The sequence below is a fragment of the Drosophila takahashii genome, chromosome 3L, assembly GCF_030179915.1.
Source record: "Drosophila takahashii strain IR98-3 E-12201 chromosome 3L, DtakHiC1v2, whole genome shotgun sequence".
In the NCBI taxonomy this organism is placed as follows: Eukaryota; Metazoa; Arthropoda; class Insecta; order Diptera; family Drosophilidae; genus Drosophila; species Drosophila takahashii.
In genome coordinates this window covers 13708932-13726164 of record NC_091680.1, presented here as the reverse complement: position 1 = coordinate 13726164, position 17233 = coordinate 13708932, and the positions used below count along the sequence as shown (strand labels likewise).

Here is a 17233-nt window from a genome sequence, read left to right as displayed (position 1 = left end):
CAATAAAAATAAATATATAGTGAAGAGGGTTCATTTTTCGCTTGAAAAGCCTTTCGCCTCGCCGAATATCCTTTTCGGGAAAACTTTTAAAATATTTCACCAGAAAGGGGGTGTCTATTTTTAGGATCCAGCATATGTCTGTTCTCTATGATCTATGTCAAGATATGGTAAACAAATCGAAAGTTTTGAGCCACAATGCGATGAATTTCTGCGAATGCTAAATTATTAGATGATTAATGTTCTGCTTTGTGGATATAAGGGATATGGCGTGTGCCGAATTTGTATTTTTCACGACTTCAGACTAGGCCAAAAATAGCACAAGTCGAAAATTGAAATTCGGTAGAAAATAGATTTTTGCACATTAATTCAGAAAATTATTAAAAGAGAACCTGGGGTGGTGGCAGTGCGCTAATTGATTTCCACCTACACCCTGACGAAGGCCATGTGCCCTAAAAGTATGGAAAGCAGTTCATTAGTCAGAATGGCAAATGTTTACTTCTCCCGAATACACTTATGATTATGCAGATGGTAAAAAAAATATTTTTAAAATACTCGCTAGCCGAAGTTTATGGCCAACGCTGTCAGGACATATAAATAGATATTTGCATGCCATTACCATTCAAAAGGTTATGAAACGAAGCTTTAAATTCCCCACAAAAGCCATCCGGCAGTAAGCCCATAAAAAGCCATTTACAAAGCGGAAAGCAGCCGAAGATGGAGCAGAAAATAAGGAAAATGGAGGGGATGGAGATGGCGAAAAAAAAAATGGAAAAAGGAAACTGGCAGAGGCGAAACTCTCACTCTCGCCCACAAATATTTGGATTGCATTAAATTCATGCAAACACAAAGGATAAAGGATACACAGAGCGCTTATCCTCTCCAGCTAGACAAATCCCCGCGCAAATAAAATAAAGAAAGAAGAAAACCAGCTTCAGACTCGCTCTGAGCTGGCAAAACGTTTCGCTCACTCTTTTGCCTCGCTTTTCCTATTTCCATTTCCATTCCCTTTCCCAGTTTTCAGTTTTCCCCGCCCCAATGCCATTCGCATCCTTTTTTTCACTTAAAAACCATTTCAGTGCGACGGCTCTATGCAAATAGCCACTGGACTTTGTTCGTCGCTTCGTTTAAATTCATTTACTTTGATTAAAACCCTGGCCGAGAGCGGACCCTTTCCAAACTCTGGAGTAGTAAACTTTATATATCTTTCCGTGGGTCTAGACGCCTTTACTCACAGACCAGTTAATATTTTTTATTTTAGGCCATAACTTTACCTATGTACACAACAAAATGAAAGGATTCTTTTTTGAATCCACTGTTAAAATTTACGCACTAAACATTTTACTTTATTTTTTAGAAGTTTTGATATTTAATTTAATAGTAAATTTAAATATCTACTTATTTCTGATGATTTTTATTTTTGCCATATACATTTTGATTTAAGCACCCTCGTATTTATTGCATATTTGCCGATGTTGATGTTTTTTATAAACAAATAACCAATTGTTATAGGTTTTCTTATTTTTCTGTGTAAACATTTTTAAGGCTTCAAAGGTTTATGACCCGCATTACGTTTATTGGTCAATGCTGGAGATTCTGTTTTGATTATGAGTTTTATAAAACAACTCACGTCTTTTCTCCCACTTTCCTGGGCGTTTTTCCCTTCGATTAATTGCGAGCATTGAAATCGATTTTCCCCACTTCGAGTTCTATTTTCATGCATTTGTTTATTTATACTTGATCGTACAGGCGAAAGACAAGTGAAAAGTCAAAAGCTGGCCACGTTTGTTGGACCTCCTCGTCAGCGTGACGTCAGTACGGAGCACGGTGGAAGGTGTTCAAGGTGTTCCCGAGATATATATATTACCTGCCATTTGTCCCGGCAAAAAGCAATTAAGCTTCGCTTAAAGTCATCCCCAAAATCCTGACTAAGATCATCATGAAATTGAATGTTGAATTAAGAGATTTGAAAGGGGGGAAGCAAGACAAAAAATGAGATGGGCTTCAAATGGGTTGTGGGCCACGTTTAGCCGACGGCCAACGACAAACAGATTAGAACAGCTTAGTTGACCGGCAAAAAAATATGCGAAAAATGAATAAAAGAAAGCCCCTTGGCGCAGCGTAAAAAATCTGAAAAAAGGATTTGGTTTTTGGCTCGCCTTTCAGTTTTTCAGCCTTTCGCCAGCGTTTCGGCCACGGCTAATGGCGCTTCAGGCCCGACCAGCTTTCATGTGCGGCTCCCATTGCCCCTTTTGCTCTTTTGGATTTGCCTTTCAACAATGCGAAACATTTGTTTGCACAGCCATCCTTTCCAGCGACGGCGGGCTGAAGCGTTGAAAACATAATTTTTCTCGGTTTATTTAGAAAAAAAATGTATAAAATACATTTTTGTGTACACATGACCTCTGACCCTGCCGGCGCATAAATGCCGCAATTTTTTGTCGCAATGCTGCTGGGTATTACAATTTGTATTTGGCCTTGTTTTTGTGTTTGTCTTGACGAGGGGTATGAGTTTTTGAAAGGGTACGAAATGACCTAAGAATTTTACTTTTACATAAATTTGAGGATTATTCAAACTCCCCTTTTATTCCAAAATATTAGTAAGTAATAAAACTATTATTTCCAAATTATTTACCCATCAAAATAAAACCAAAAGTATATTTACCTTACACTTTACACTTAATTTCACCGAATTAAAAAGTATACTTTTAGGCTGCCAATTAAATTGTATTTTTCCAAAAAAAGCTTTGGAAAAGCCCACAAGTAACACCTCGAAATGGTGGAAATTTTTAATCTAATGAATTATGAAACGCAAAAAGCAAATTTCAGTAATGGCTGTAATCCACTTACTCGCTTTTATGTTAAACATTTGCAGTACACATGTATGAAATTAAAAATAAGCATTGCATATTTTTCAGGGGAAAAGCAAGAGAGTACGAGAAAAGTGGGGAAAAGTGTCGGAAAGCTCTTTTCACCCTCCTCGAATCGTGTTGGCCACTAATTCAACATGTGTAAGAAATTTAAAAATTAATTACGAAACTATAACGAACAATTTAAAGCGAAATGAAATGTGGAAGACAAAGCGAAAATAGATCAAGACGAACAGTATTTTAAGCACTAAATTGACGCTGTTTATGGAAACATTTAATTGGCCACTTTAAAAACTCTTCAATGGAAATTCGTTTTAAAATTGTTGTTTGGGAATTTGATGTCTTCATTTGTTTATCGATGCCGCATGGCTAAAAAGTGCATATGTGTATGTGTTGGAATTTTTCTGATGAATGTTATTCATTTTGCAGACAGGGATTCTTAGTAATTCAAAAACTTTAATTTAAATATTTGTGATCAATATTTCAGTTAATAAGTTTTAAATAAATTAAACTTTTCAAATAACTTGTGCTGTAATTACCTAAAAGGAATTACTGCTTGATAAATGTAGTACCCACAGTCTTTAAGTAAAACTTGTTGGAAACATTTAAAAAGGAAACACAACGCGGCAAAGTTAAACGCGAAACTGCAGAAACGAAGAGGGAAGCGGCAACAAGAATTTTCGCTAATAATGTTAATTCCATTGCCACCTTCTCCACCACCCAGCAGCCACTTTACCCAACTCCCACTAAACCACCGCAGATAATCAGCATCTCTGGCCTGTTCTGCACTTCCACTTGCCTTTTGTTTTGCTTTCATCTCGGGTTTTAGTTTTGTGCTGTCTCGGCCATCCTGTCTTCCTTCCTTCCTTTCTGGCTGTTGCGCAACTTAACTTCCTTTTGGGTTTCCTCCCCCTAACAAGCAACAACCACCTCCTCACCAACCACCCATCAGCCCTCTTTTCAGGCCATTTCATTAGCATCATCCAGCCAGGAGCCAACTTAATGAGATGGCGGGCAAAACTTTGAGCTGTCTTTCTGGTTTCTGTGTTATGCATAACTTTGGGCATTTGGCTTGTGCTTAATTTAAAACAATTATTTGACGAGCTGTAAGTGGCCAAGGCCGCAGGCCAACTTGGCTCAAACCAAATCAAAGGTTGGCCCAACCTGAAAATAACCCAGGGGCTAAAAGAGGAGATGCAAGTTTTCTCCATCATCTCCAAATTGCAGTTGGCCAAAATGCAAATCGTTTGGCCAATGCCACGCCCATCCCTATTATATCTCAACTATGATAATTTGCTGGCCGTTAAGCGGGGCAAAATGCGCAGCTCAAATGCAAACTGCAAACAAATGAGTTTGTCTGGTCGAATAAATCATGTCGTGGGATTTGGGGTTAGAAGCGCCCCCCACCCCCCTCCTATCAGCTACTCTAAAGTAAAGTGCAAAGTCAGGCTGCCTAAGTGGCGTGAAGTGAAATGCTTTCTTTTAGCCAACACTCGCGGCAACAAGTTAAGTGCAAGTTAAATCAACATCTGAATTTCCACCGTGCTAAAAACACCGAAAGGAAGAAGCAGCTCTCAAGGTGCAAATGAATTGAGCAAAAAACGTGCACTGGAAAAAATATTCAATTAAAATTTTGGATTGCTTAAACACAATGCCTGTTAGGCATAAATCTTTTTATAATAACTTGAATTATTCAATTATATTATTAAACATCGATAGAATTGCTATAAAATATACTTAACAAGAAGGGAAGCTACCTTCGGCCAGCCGAAGCTTATATACCCTTGTAGATTAAAGAATGCTTACTCGGTGCAGTTCCAGGAATTCCAGATTCAGCGTATTTATTTATTAAAATTTTGTTTTTTAGTAGTCAAGAATCAAAACGCTTACTTCCTAATGATACTTCTATTTGATTTTTTTCAATCCTAGTTCACAGTGTAGACCGTTCCTGAAGTTTATTCTCCCCATCTGGCCATAAACCTGCATGAGTGTGTGCTGCCTCCAGACGGTTAATAAAAACCAAAGACTTGCTTTCTTTGGCTCTGCATTTGCATAAGCCGGGAATCGTCTCTTTGATTGGCCCCTGCCAAAGAGTGTGATTGGATAGGTGGGCCTCACTCACCTAATCCATCAATGCCTAGCCCAGGTAATAGTCAGTTTCCGGTGAAAAACGCATACAAATTATGTGTATGCCTTGTGCTTTATGAACTTCACACTCCGAAAGGCATAAAACTCTAAGCTAATAATAAACGATGCGAAAGAAATGGTGAAGCAAAGAAACATGGGAAAAGCGATAAACTATTATCGGTGGGGAGATAATAAAAGAAATATGAGTGGAGGGGGACAGTTGCATTCTTTGTTTGTTCTTGGCTATGACTTTCGCCTCACTTCATTAACTCCCCTCGCTCAATTGTGGAGTGTCAAGTTTTATTGGCCCCATAGTTCAGTTCAGTTCATATCGGAGACCTACGGAAAAGTAAAAGTTTCTGCTGGCTGCTGTCCAGCGGTGACCCATATCTATACACACATATATTGTAGTATCCCACAGATATATTTCGGTTCTTTTCAAACAAAGCGAGTCGAAACGGAATGCATTATGCAAATGCAGCTGCCACAGCATGCAAGAAATGCATCATGATGCGAGTATTTATATTATGATGAGGCAACCATGTCGGGATCTATCTGACCCCGATCCCTCCGGAAATATGTGCGTGGGTGTTGTGGGTAAGTGAAATGTTTTGTTCGACCATAGGGGAGTACAACCGAGCACAGACAATGGACATGCCTTGTTCTCCACATGTAATTGCAAATCAAATGAGCCGAGATTAGACAAGCGTATCGTGTCGAGATACGAAACATCCACCGACTTGATTTATATGTGCTGCTGGAATAACATCTCCGCAAAGTTTCCTCCACAACTCTTGCCCAAAGTTTGAGTTCAGTTTTCAAAGGAGGAGCAGGAACCGCAGTGGCGGCAAAGTTTCCGAGTCAAAGGTAAAATCAATAAACAAGTTACCGTTTGGGCAGCGGGCACAGAACCTCCCCGAGTTACCAACAACCCTCGGACTTGGCCATAAACAATTGTGAGTGCGAGTACTGGGGGCGACAAAGCGTATACAAGTGGAACAATAATAACAAAGCAGAAAATCAATTGGAAGTACTTAAGCAAACAATGGACCAAAGTAATGAAAGAACAGCCCAGTAGCCCAAAAAAAGGAGGAAAACAATAAACCCTCTTCTGCATCCCCTTACTTTTCATTTTGTAATAAGGGCCGTCTAATTTAGCACAATGCGATTATTTTGATAACAGCATTTGGAGTTGCTTGGTCAATACTTGTAATCACCACTGTGCTCAGAAAAAAGTTGAAAATACGCATCGACATTTTGCTTAAAGAATTAAATTATTTGAACTCAAAATTAACGCACAAAAAACGCCGATTTCAAATCGATATTTGCATGGTAAATTTTTGGTCTTTATGCGCATATAGTTTTTACCATAACTTAACATAATAATAATGACATTTTGCTCTTCGTTTAAACTAAAGCATCCAGATCACAGTTCAAACAACTTATAAATCTTTAATTCTATAACTTTTCGTTTATTACGTGATAATTAAATATTTTTTATCACATAAAAAATCTATTAAACCAAATTATAAACCAGTTAAAATAGTTTAAAAAAACGGGTACGTTTAATGAGATTTTCAGAGTGGCCGAGCATGAGCTCTGGTGGAGGAAAATGAAGCCAAAGCGCAAACAGAAATTAAAATAAATAAATTGCGTGCCTCACACAAACGCAGACGCGAAATGGGCGAGGAGCACGGGGCGTATGAGTAATGCGTCACAGCAACTAAACGAGCGGAAGCGTTTAATTAGCAGCTTTAATAATTCAATCAGCGTTATGTGGTGTCCCCTCCCCTCTCTTTTGATCCCAACTCGGTGCGTGTATGCTGACCGCTAATTTTTATACAGCAATTTAACCATGATGTTATTATTTGGGCTTCTCTCTTCTGCCTTTTTATTCGGCGGGTGTAAATTTCACAAACAAGTGCTAAACAGACTTAAACGCTTGGCGCCCTTCAATTATTCCCATCTCAATTTCCATGGATTTACTCATTGCCTGGTCACACATTTTATTGAACGACCTTATTATTGGGTGAATGGGTGGATGGGTTGGGGGTGGTGACTTGCGGCTGCCTTTGAAATGAATCGTGTGGCTTTTTGGGGGTGGCTTTTTAGCTGAGAAGCTTCCGTTTAGCCACCTGCTGGGTTGCCAGGGCTTGAGCACTGCCACTCCGGGGTTAATGAACTCCGCATAATTAGGTTAACGGTTAGCGGTTAGCTCGACCGAAAATACTACTTACAAAATGCAAATTAGTCAGTACATTATTGGTTTTATGTTTCTCACACCACAGCAACAGCTGCAGCAGTGAAAACACCTTGGTCCTGTTGGCGATTTTAAAGCGTCCGTTTGGCAAATATCCGTCGCACGTATAAGGCAAAAATTGCATCGCAATAAATTTGCGATGACCACGGCAATGGCCAGCAGCCGGAGGAAAGGCGCCGAGAGTGTTTGCCGCGACTGCCTAATGAAAAAGCAGCCAGGGCAGCCAGCAAAAACGGGCAAAGGCAAGGCAAGGCCTGGTCAATTGCCATTGATGTCCGAGAACAGACAAACGTATAGCCAGATGGAGAGCTGCACTGAGCGGAGGAAAAGTCAAGGAAAAATCTTTAATCTAAAATATTTTCTGGAAAAAAATTAAACCATAAAACAAAAATTGTTTTCAGAAAATCAATTATATCAAATTCATATGTTTTTACTAAGCAAAATAACCCAAAAAATACTCAAACAAAATTGTACATAAATATTATATTTAAAAAACTGCTGAACTGTAAGTTAAATTCTCTTTTTTAAAGTTTAAATATAAAATACAAATTATAAAATTCTTATAAAATCTTATAAAAGGAACAAGAAATATACCTTTGATAATCTGATTTCTTTTCTGCACTTTTTTTCTAGGTGTCCGCATAAAGTCAAGACAGACTGCCAGCCAGAAATAGCTAGACGAAGTCGCAGTTGGAGGCTGTGTAAAAACCATCAAAGCCAGCGCCAAATGTTGGCTTAAGCCTGCAAACATGGCCATGTCCAATGTGCGTGCATCTTGGCTTTTTCTACCTGCAACCGACTGCGACTGACTTTTGCCCACTCCGCCCCACTCCTGGGCCATTCAATCCATGGCCAAATCGACGGCTGCAGCTGAGCTTTGATTTGATGACCGTGTGTCCCATGTTCGCTTTCTGTTTCTCCTCCAACTCCAACTTCATCTCCATTTCCATCGAGCATTTCACTTTGTGTCGCCTGCCTGAACGAGTGAAATCCAGAGACCTGGCCTCCGTGTGTCTGGCAATCGGTGGATCAGCCTAAATGACTGCATCCGCCGTGTGAGAGAAGAATCTGCTATGAAGTAATTTCATGCCATTTCAGATAGCTAAACCGAACTGGACCGCAATTATAATCAATTCTAGCCGAGGTTACACGGGGAAAAAGTACGAGGCAGTCCATTACTTATAAATTTAAAGAGGAAAATGTAAGAATAAACTATAATATTAATTTTTAGTTAAAGTAAGAAATATATATATAAATCCTGAGTTTTATTTTACATTTACTCTAGGAATATTTCCCTATCTAATGCAATAAGGATTTTTTTCTCAGTGCAATTCTGGACTCAAGTGTAAAACTAATTTCAGCAACGATTTCAGCAAATGATAGCAAACACACAGCTCCGATTCGTATCCAGTTTCGTTATTGTTCCGAGTCAGGAGCGTCAATTGCCTAACTAGAACAATGGCATCTGTGGTGCATCGGGCACAGAAGCTCTCGTGCAGTCGCCTTGCCCATTAGCAGAGCAAATATAATTACTAAGGCTAACTGGGGCAACAAAAATGCCAGGAAAAGCCCGGAAAAGTCGGGCCAAGCCGAGCCGGGCTGTGGAGCGCATAAATGCATGTTAAAGTCAATTTATGCAGGCCAGACAATGCAGCTTAGATCCTCTTGGCATCCACTTTTGTGCCAGGTACAGATTGCACACAAACACGTCGGCCAACATGCTAGCACACACACACATACAAATGGCATTCCCAAGGGGCCAGGACACGTGCTTGTTAGCGTAATATGAACACCCCAGATTGCCCGCTTGAATATGTTAAGTGGCAGCCGGGATGACAGTGCGTATGAGCGATATATGCATTCCAACAGCTCACAATGGAATGCAATTTGCCAAATCCCAACCTGGCAATTAATTTCGACTTTCGACCCCTGCTGCAACAAAAGAAAGTCGCCGAAGCGAACCCAAAAATCTATGACAAATGGCCCGAAACATACACACATATCTCCACTCCCAAACACAGAAGTTGCAAGACGAATGTGCAGCTTTTTCTCAAATTTGACAGCTGCCGACATGTGAAGGCAAGTCTGGAGGCACTGTTCAATTTTCCATCAAACTTGGGGCTCAATGGTGTGAAGAAAAGCGTTTTTCAGCGGGAAAGTTTTTGGAAAAATGTCGGTGCCAACTATTAAAATTTTCCACTTGAGTCGCCCAGTCCCTCAGACTTTAATTTAACTAATACGAAAGATGTAGACAAAAATCAATATGCCTAACGTGTGGCCGCCGGCGGAAATGTTTTGGGTCGTAAAAGAAATATTAAAATGAGTAATATTTTTTTTTTGGGACAGTGCCTAATGACACGCAACATAGGTGTTATGGGACCAGCGCACAAAAAAAAAGGGTGTAGTCGAAAAAGAACTGGAAAACATTGGGCCAAGCTGGGTGAAAAACCCAAAATGAAAAGTAAGAAAATGTAGCCGCGATATCTGCCTCCCTGTAGCGATCTGTTAATGATACTTTCCCGGTGAAAATCGCGAGAAAAATGGCAAAGAAACGAAACGAACTCGAAACGAGGACACGCACATTATATAGCAATTTGTGAGCTCTGGCAGCAAAAAAAAAACAAAAACAAAGTAAACTTCGCCCGACTTTCGCGACTGAAAGGCAAAAAGTTAAAAGCAATTTGGATTTGGGATTGGGGGCCAGTTTTTAGCCACCTCACGCAACTTGAATTCCCCCATAAGGACATTGCAACAATTGTTTGTTGTTCGCCAGTTGTTCGTGAGAAAAGTCAATGTCAAGGTGTACGGAACGATTTTCTATTAATACCTGTCGACGCGCTATTTATTTTCGATTTAGTTTCCGAATGCTGGCATTGTGCATTCGATTGCTGTCGATTGTTGGCTGCTCATTAATAATTTATAAGACATACCGCGACGGAATGCCATGATTCACAAACCGAATGGCTGAAACTGCAGCAAAGTTCCTCGCTAATTCGATTGTTCTGTAACACGAGCTAAATTGTTTGAGAGGCCCTCGAATGCCGAATTCCAGCACTTTGCCCATTTTTTAATTAATTTTTGTCAACCTACCGCCCTGCTGCAGCCATTTTCAAATGTCTGCCCATTCTTTTTAATTGACAAAATTGATTAAAATGTTGCTTAACATTTTGCACCAAACTGACATTTATCTTAATTGCTGGGAAAATGTCGTTGGGAAAATAGAAAAAGCCCGAAACGGAGACCAATGAAATGGGACACAGATCCGAAAGATGGAGCTCTTAATTAGATAATGGTTGTCAGGGCAGTTTGTAAATTAAATTTGCTGGAGATAAATGGAACGCAAAGAGATGCCAGGCTTTTATTCTATCAACGCCTAATGGTGAGTGTAAAAAGTAAATAAATTACAAATTTGGTGCACAAAAAGTGACATTTCAGAATTTATTTTACCTATAATCTTTTTTACAGAATATTTCCCTTTCAATTTGATGAACTGGCCCACCCGGAATACGTAATCTCTTTCACAACGCACGATTGTCCATGGATTTAATGGCCAGCTTTATTTTTAACATCGAAATTCAAAGATTCTCGTGGCATTGCCAGAAAATATGATTTACTTCTTTATTTATTTATGTATCTCGCCTGCCATTGAGCGACTGCTGACACGCCATCCCCGCCCATTCAATATGTAGGTATCATTTGTTTATAATGCTATTCGGCCGTGTATATATATTTCTCCTAAATATTTCATTTTGCGGCACATTAAAGCATAGTTAAGAATTTATGAGCTCTGGCCGGTCTGACCGGGCAATATGTGGCAACTACTACTTCCGCTGGATGTCAAGCATGTGGCAGACAAATGTTCCTCTCGACCAGTAGTCTTTGGGCCCTTTGGCTCCACTGCACTGCACTTGACACGTTTCCAAGGAGCATTCCTAAGGACTTTGGACACTTTCCAAGCAAACGGAAAAATCGGTTGCGACGGTCTGTGTGCAGAAAATCCTGAGAGATTGTCGAGTGTGACTGGCATTTTTATAGGCTGCAGTTGAATTATCGACACATTTCCTATTTCACTTCCTGGCATCTCCTTGGTTTTCGTCTGGCCACTATTGACTTTTCCAGCACAGAGTGCCAAGTGCCTTGCGCCGTAACCGCACTCATTTAACTAATCAAAAGTAATTTTAATCAAAGGAAAACCCTCGCCGCAGGCCAGGCACAGATACATAGATGCTTTAGATAGCGGAGAGCAGTCGAAGCGAAAGCAATTAAAGCCACGTGCAAAGTTTGCCAAAGGTTCCCGGAAAACTTCTTCTAGGCTCCAAGGTGGGCGACTTCAAGAAGGATTGCTGCTCGATTTTTTCCGTATTTGTCTTGGCAAAGATCAGAGGGAAAAGTCCTGGCCCTTGCGAAAGTGGCCTGGGGACTTGGATTGCCAATCCTTGCAATGGGAATGGTGTGGGGCTCTTGGGTTAAGCAAACTTAATTAATAAAGGGAAGACGCAGCTGAAAGGCAGCTGATTGAAGGCGTGCACTGGGAGAAAAGGTTGTTCTTAAATTATGATTTATGTCAAAGAGAGAAGGTAAAATTCACATGATTTTTGTTTTTGTTAATCCAAACAATTTTAAAATATTTTAAATAATTAAAAAATTTTTGTATACATTTTTCAATTAAATAGAATTAAATCTATAATTTAATTTAAATTTATCAAAGTGCAATAACAGCTTGTGTAAGCTAGACTCCTGTCCTGTGTCGTGCAATGAATCGAAACTCATTAAAAACTTTCGCTGTGGTTTCATTAAAGCCAGCAGCTGCCACGCCCACTCCGCCTCCTTATTGTCTTCTATTAATATGTCAAGGTCTGGGCAAAAGCACACACACATTGTGCCGACAAATAAATTTGAATAATTAAAAGGCCCACAAAGAAAAACACACGCAAAGGAAGCTGAAATAGATGCGAAACAGCTGTCCTTTTATTTTCGCCAAATGCCAGGACAAGCTGTTGGGTCTCCTTGATTATTTAGAAAAGGGGGAAGAAGAAAAGCCAGTCGCACAGACAAATAAAACAGAGATAATCGGGGCCGGCAAAGTGCACCCCCCACGCACAATAGACCGAAGCGACAGCTTGACAAACTAATAACAAAAGGCAAGCCGGCTGACAAACGCACTCGACTGGCCGAGGGCAAAAAGAGAGCTGGCCAAGATCCCAGCTGCCAGATACCCAGTTTCCCAGTTACCCGGAGACCCGAAGACTTGGAGGCTATAGCCTCCGGGCTTTCGGTTAGCTCATTAAAAATGAGAGCCACTGTTTGCGTATGCCAACAAGTGCCAAAGTCACAATTTTAATTTACCCCTAGACAAGAACGGGCATCCCGTTGACTGTTTGTCATGGTCAGGAGTGGGTTGTTGTAGTGTCCTGGCACTCTCTGTTGTGTGTTCTTTGCATAATCCCACTCAAGTGCCCTCATCCATCCAGCCAAACAGCCCAGCAAACTCCTTGCCGGGCTCACCCACATTACCAGCCAATTATGAGGCGGCTTACGGCCTCAAAAAAGTTCCCAACTTTAAGCGACAGCTGACAAAATGTATTTTAATTAAAATTCAAAGAAAAAACCAAGGCCCAAGTTCTCGCCAAACGCAAATTTAATTGAGCGAGCCCAGGACAAGGCAGGATACATTTTCTTCACGCCCTATAAACTCGCAAATAAGCAGATTCCGCTCTAGTTACCATGCCCTAAAATTCCCTAAAATTTTTCGAGATCTAAAAAGATTCCTGCGAACTTAAATATTTTAAAGTACTTTGCCATGGGCGGTAAATAAATAAGTGGATATTTATTAGCGATCTACCTAAGCTTTAATATAATTAGATTTATTTTGAGTTTATTTTTGAGAAGATTTGTACTATAAAAAACATTTTACATTTTTTCTAACATATTTATAGTTTTTACAAATAATTTGCTTTGAAGTCGATAACCCTTCAAAGTTCCAGATTGCTCTTACTATTAACGGGAAAATCTATTTAAAAGTATTAAGAAAAAGGCAAGTGGAAGAAATCTTTTTAAGTATTTTGCGGGAAATAATTTTCGATGAGAATGCAAATGAATTGGTGGCTAATTGAAAAAGCTTTCAGCACGCGCGCTCCGTCCGCTGAAAAGGTCAAAAGAGCGCGCTGCGGCAAAGAATACACAAACATTGCGTATACGCGGTGTGAGTCGCACGCCTTTTGCTATTCGCAACAATTAGGCGCCAATCGCGGGCAATTATTAATTTGGCTTGGCTTTCAATTAAGCAATTTGCCGCCCCAATCCCATACCACCCGCCACCCACTAAAACGTTGATTGTTCCACAAGTTGATTTTTGGGTGGCGAACTACACTGATGTTTTTCGGTTAGGGAAAAGTCGGCGGAACAAAAGGCGGAAGGCGCAGTGAAAAATTGGTCCATTTATGGTGCCGTGTGTGCAATTCCTTACATTTTACGATTGGCAGGCGGCAAGAGCTAAAAATGCCAAAGTGCTGCGCCCCCCGCGAAAATCTTTTATGCTAATTTCCACCCACCGAAGCGGGGAGGCAGAAGTTTTTCGGGGGGGAAGGGGCCTGAATGGATCCAGCATCAAGTGGAAAACTTTCACAGTATCCAACGTCGACACAGTGTCGAAGAAATGTTTGTTTAGAATTGGCAGAGCGTTATTTATGGCCCAATAACTTTTAACTTCACATGCGGCCCCCTTGGCAGAAAATGCAAATTAGTTGCCATTTGGCCAAGACTCACGTAGAGTCGAGGCGCACAATGGGGTCAAATAAATTTAATTGAAAATACTGATGGTCAGGGGGTGGTCAGGTTGTTGTGTTCCTGCTGGGCAGGTAAAAACTCCTGGCCAACATCCCCCAAGAATGTCAATCGAATCGATCGACCACCAGCAGGTCCTGCCAGTCAAAGTGTTTAATTAATGCCTAAATAATTGACAGCAGCAATCTTCGGCAAGCATTTTCATTAATGTTAAAGTCCCCCGCTTTACCCCGCTTTCCACTTTTCTCTGTTTTCTCTGAAATGTCCACACTGAAGGTTAAGGTCACGCCCACGCAGTCAGTCAACATTTTCTCAGCTGTCTTTTGATTATATTTCGGGGTACACAATTAATTTCTCAGCCAAGCTACACAAAGATATAAGTATCTATTAGAACATCTTTTGGATTTCAAAAAAAAACTGTTTGTAAATATTGTTAAATATCTTTAAAATAAACAGAATGGGTTCGTAGAATCAATTAGCTAAAAATGTATTTTAGAGACTGGTTTTTCTGGGCTAATAATAATTTTACAAGCAGGCATATAAAGAGACAATATTATATTTATAAAATGGTGAAATTTCAAATTTTGGCATTTAAAACTCTTTTAAACTAAACCAAAAAATATACTTAAATCCCACTTTTTTAACCCAAACCCAAAGGAAGTTTAGCAAAGCTAATTATTGGCCATAAAGTTGATTTAAGCAGTTGACTGGCTTGCCACAAAAAAGCCATTCAGAGATGCCCTTCTGCCGTTCTCTTGCAGTCCGCAATCCTCAATCGCTGCACTTCATCTCTGCCCCTGTCGCCAGTCTCTTTGTGTGTCTTTGGCGGCAATGTCAAAGGTCGCTGTGAATGGTGGCACATAATTGCACTTGACAGCAAAACGACAGCAGTAGCAGTAGCAGTATCTGCAGCACTGGCAGTAGCAGTAGCAGTCGACAGTCGCTGAGATAAGGCAAAGTCAAAGCCCAGGGAAAACTGTGAAAGATCGCATAGCGAAATGAATTCAATTGCTGCTTTTCCGATGGCTGCAGCTCTCGTTGGTTGTCACTGATTAGACTGAGGAGCAGAGCTGCAGCTCCCGGCGCTTTTGATGCAGCGGCACAGATAATTTTCCATCTTTTTTTCCAAGAATGAATGAAACGTGAGCGCGCGGCAGTTAACGAGACTTTGGTGCTGGTGGAACCCTTTTCGATTTGCTTTTGCTCGAATGGGAAAATTGGCAGAAAAAGATCAGAGATCGCTTGTCATTACCAAAAAAAAAAAACAAACAGGAAGGAATGATAAAGAAGAGGGTCTAGACCACAAGATACCCTGTTTTTAGTTCATTTTAAATTCTAAAATGGATTTATACAAGCAAATATATATATATTTTCATATGTGCTCTCTTGAACGGACAAACTTACGGACAAAACACCAATATACCCTTCTTTTTGAAGGGTAGCGAATATCAAATATTGAACCCAAGCTGCATTCGATTGTGCTGCTTCATTTGCTTTGTTTGGGCCAGGGCCAAGCCCAGTTGGCCAACAAACATCTGTCAGCGGCCTGGGAAAGGGTCGGTGGTCGCTTGGTTTAGAAAACGCTAGCAAAGAGCGTGCCACGGCAGCTGGCGTTGCAACTTCCGCCATTGAGCGCTTCGCTAGGCACCCACAACAACAACAGCAATCGGCTGGCCGGGCCAAAAGTTTGCACATTTGCGTGTGCTACCAATTTTGGCCACAAAACAGGGATGGCTGTCTAGCTGCTTAGAGGGAGTGGGTGAGAAAGCATTTTTCTGCCGCGGTTTCGAGAGCCTGAGCCTGCCTGACTCATTGGCAGTCATTGGAACTCGTTTGCCCCAGCTGCGCCAGGTGTAATTGCGAAATGTGAGCCAATTTGCAACAGAAAATTGTGTAATAGATAATAAATGAGCTGAGTGGACTAGAGCATGTGCCGCATTCATGGCCCAATGATCAGCGATGTCGATTGGCCGGCATCTGAATGAATCATCATCAATGAGCTGGCCAGCGACACCCAGTGTTAGATAAGCCAAAGCAAAGTCCGTAAGTCCGAGTCCGGAGAAGTAATGGCCACTTAATCCTTGACGACCAGCATTAATGTGGCACTTGACACACATTAAACGCGAATACGGTCGGGAATTATGGTCCAAAAGAAGCTCAAGTAGGTGGCCACTAATGTCCCTATCTACTTGCTCGTGGGCTAAGCCAAAGTGGAATAACCTAACCAAGAATGGCTGAGCAGGGAGAAACAAGAAAAATCGATTAGCCCAGCCGGGCAATCAGCCAGAAATGAGCGGAATGAATCTGTAATAATCGAACCGAATTGAAAGAGGAATTGGGTAAAGAAAAAGTGAGGTACCCACGACTTGAATTCAAATGAATCCCCCAGTCAATCGTAGCCACCAAATGGATTCCATTTCCGCTCTCACACACTCACACATCGAATATCCATGAATATCCTTTTAGAGGGGACCGGAATCAAGCCATAAAAGCATTTAGCCGATAATTTGCAATGAATATGATAACCCAAAAGGCCATTTGTTGGGGTTCGCGCACTGCCAAAGGAAAATTACATTTTCCCCCATGGCCTTTATTATTTTTATAACACTTTTAAGTAACTGGAAATATTGAATTTTATTATTGGATTTCAGCCGCAAATCGAGGCAGCTTTCTGCGCTGCAAAGCGATGAAAATCAAAAGGGGGATGCCATTAAATATTTATCGTACTTTATACCGTATGCATAAAGTCCAATATCACCGGCGACGGCTTGTTTGTTTGCGTTATGCCAATGTTATGGCCAGCAAATGCATTTTGCCACCACAAGAATAATCAAAAGTTCAGTGAGGTCCGGCCAGCCATTTGTGCCGTGTCCCGCAGATGAGCTGCGAATTGAGCAAAGTGTTGGCCATAAAATCCGGGCAGCGGTGAGGCGTGTTAATTATCTCATGTAAACCCGAACTTTTCATTGGCAATGGCGCAAAATCCAGCTAGAACAAATGTTTATCTCGGATATTAACGGGCAAATTGAACTTTACACAAAGGTTAAGCAAGCACGAAAATGAAACTTGAAAAAGAAAAATGGAAAAAAGAAAATCACGCAGAAAGAACTCTTTAAGAAAGCACATAAAAGGCAAACTTCAAGCGGCAAGGACTCTTGAGTTTTATTTGCATTTTATGACTCATTTTTCACGCCTT

General features: G+C 40.7%; 1 protein-coding gene across 4 annotated transcripts in view; it reads right to left on the bottom strand.

The window, feature by feature from the left end:
• Nucleotides 1-17233, bottom strand: part of LOC108066569 (capon-like protein) — a 45784-nt gene that overhangs the window by 16599 nt on the left and 11952 nt on the right. Inside the window, exon 1 of one of the 4 annotated variants that reach the window (XM_070214640.1) lies at nt 4990-5080. The exons of the other annotated variants lie outside the window; for them this stretch is intronic. The gene's annotated coding sequence lies outside the window, so the exon portion shown is untranslated. Of the gene's footprint in view, nt 1-4989; nt 5081-17233 lie in introns of those variants that run through there. 4 annotated transcript variants of the gene reach the window in all.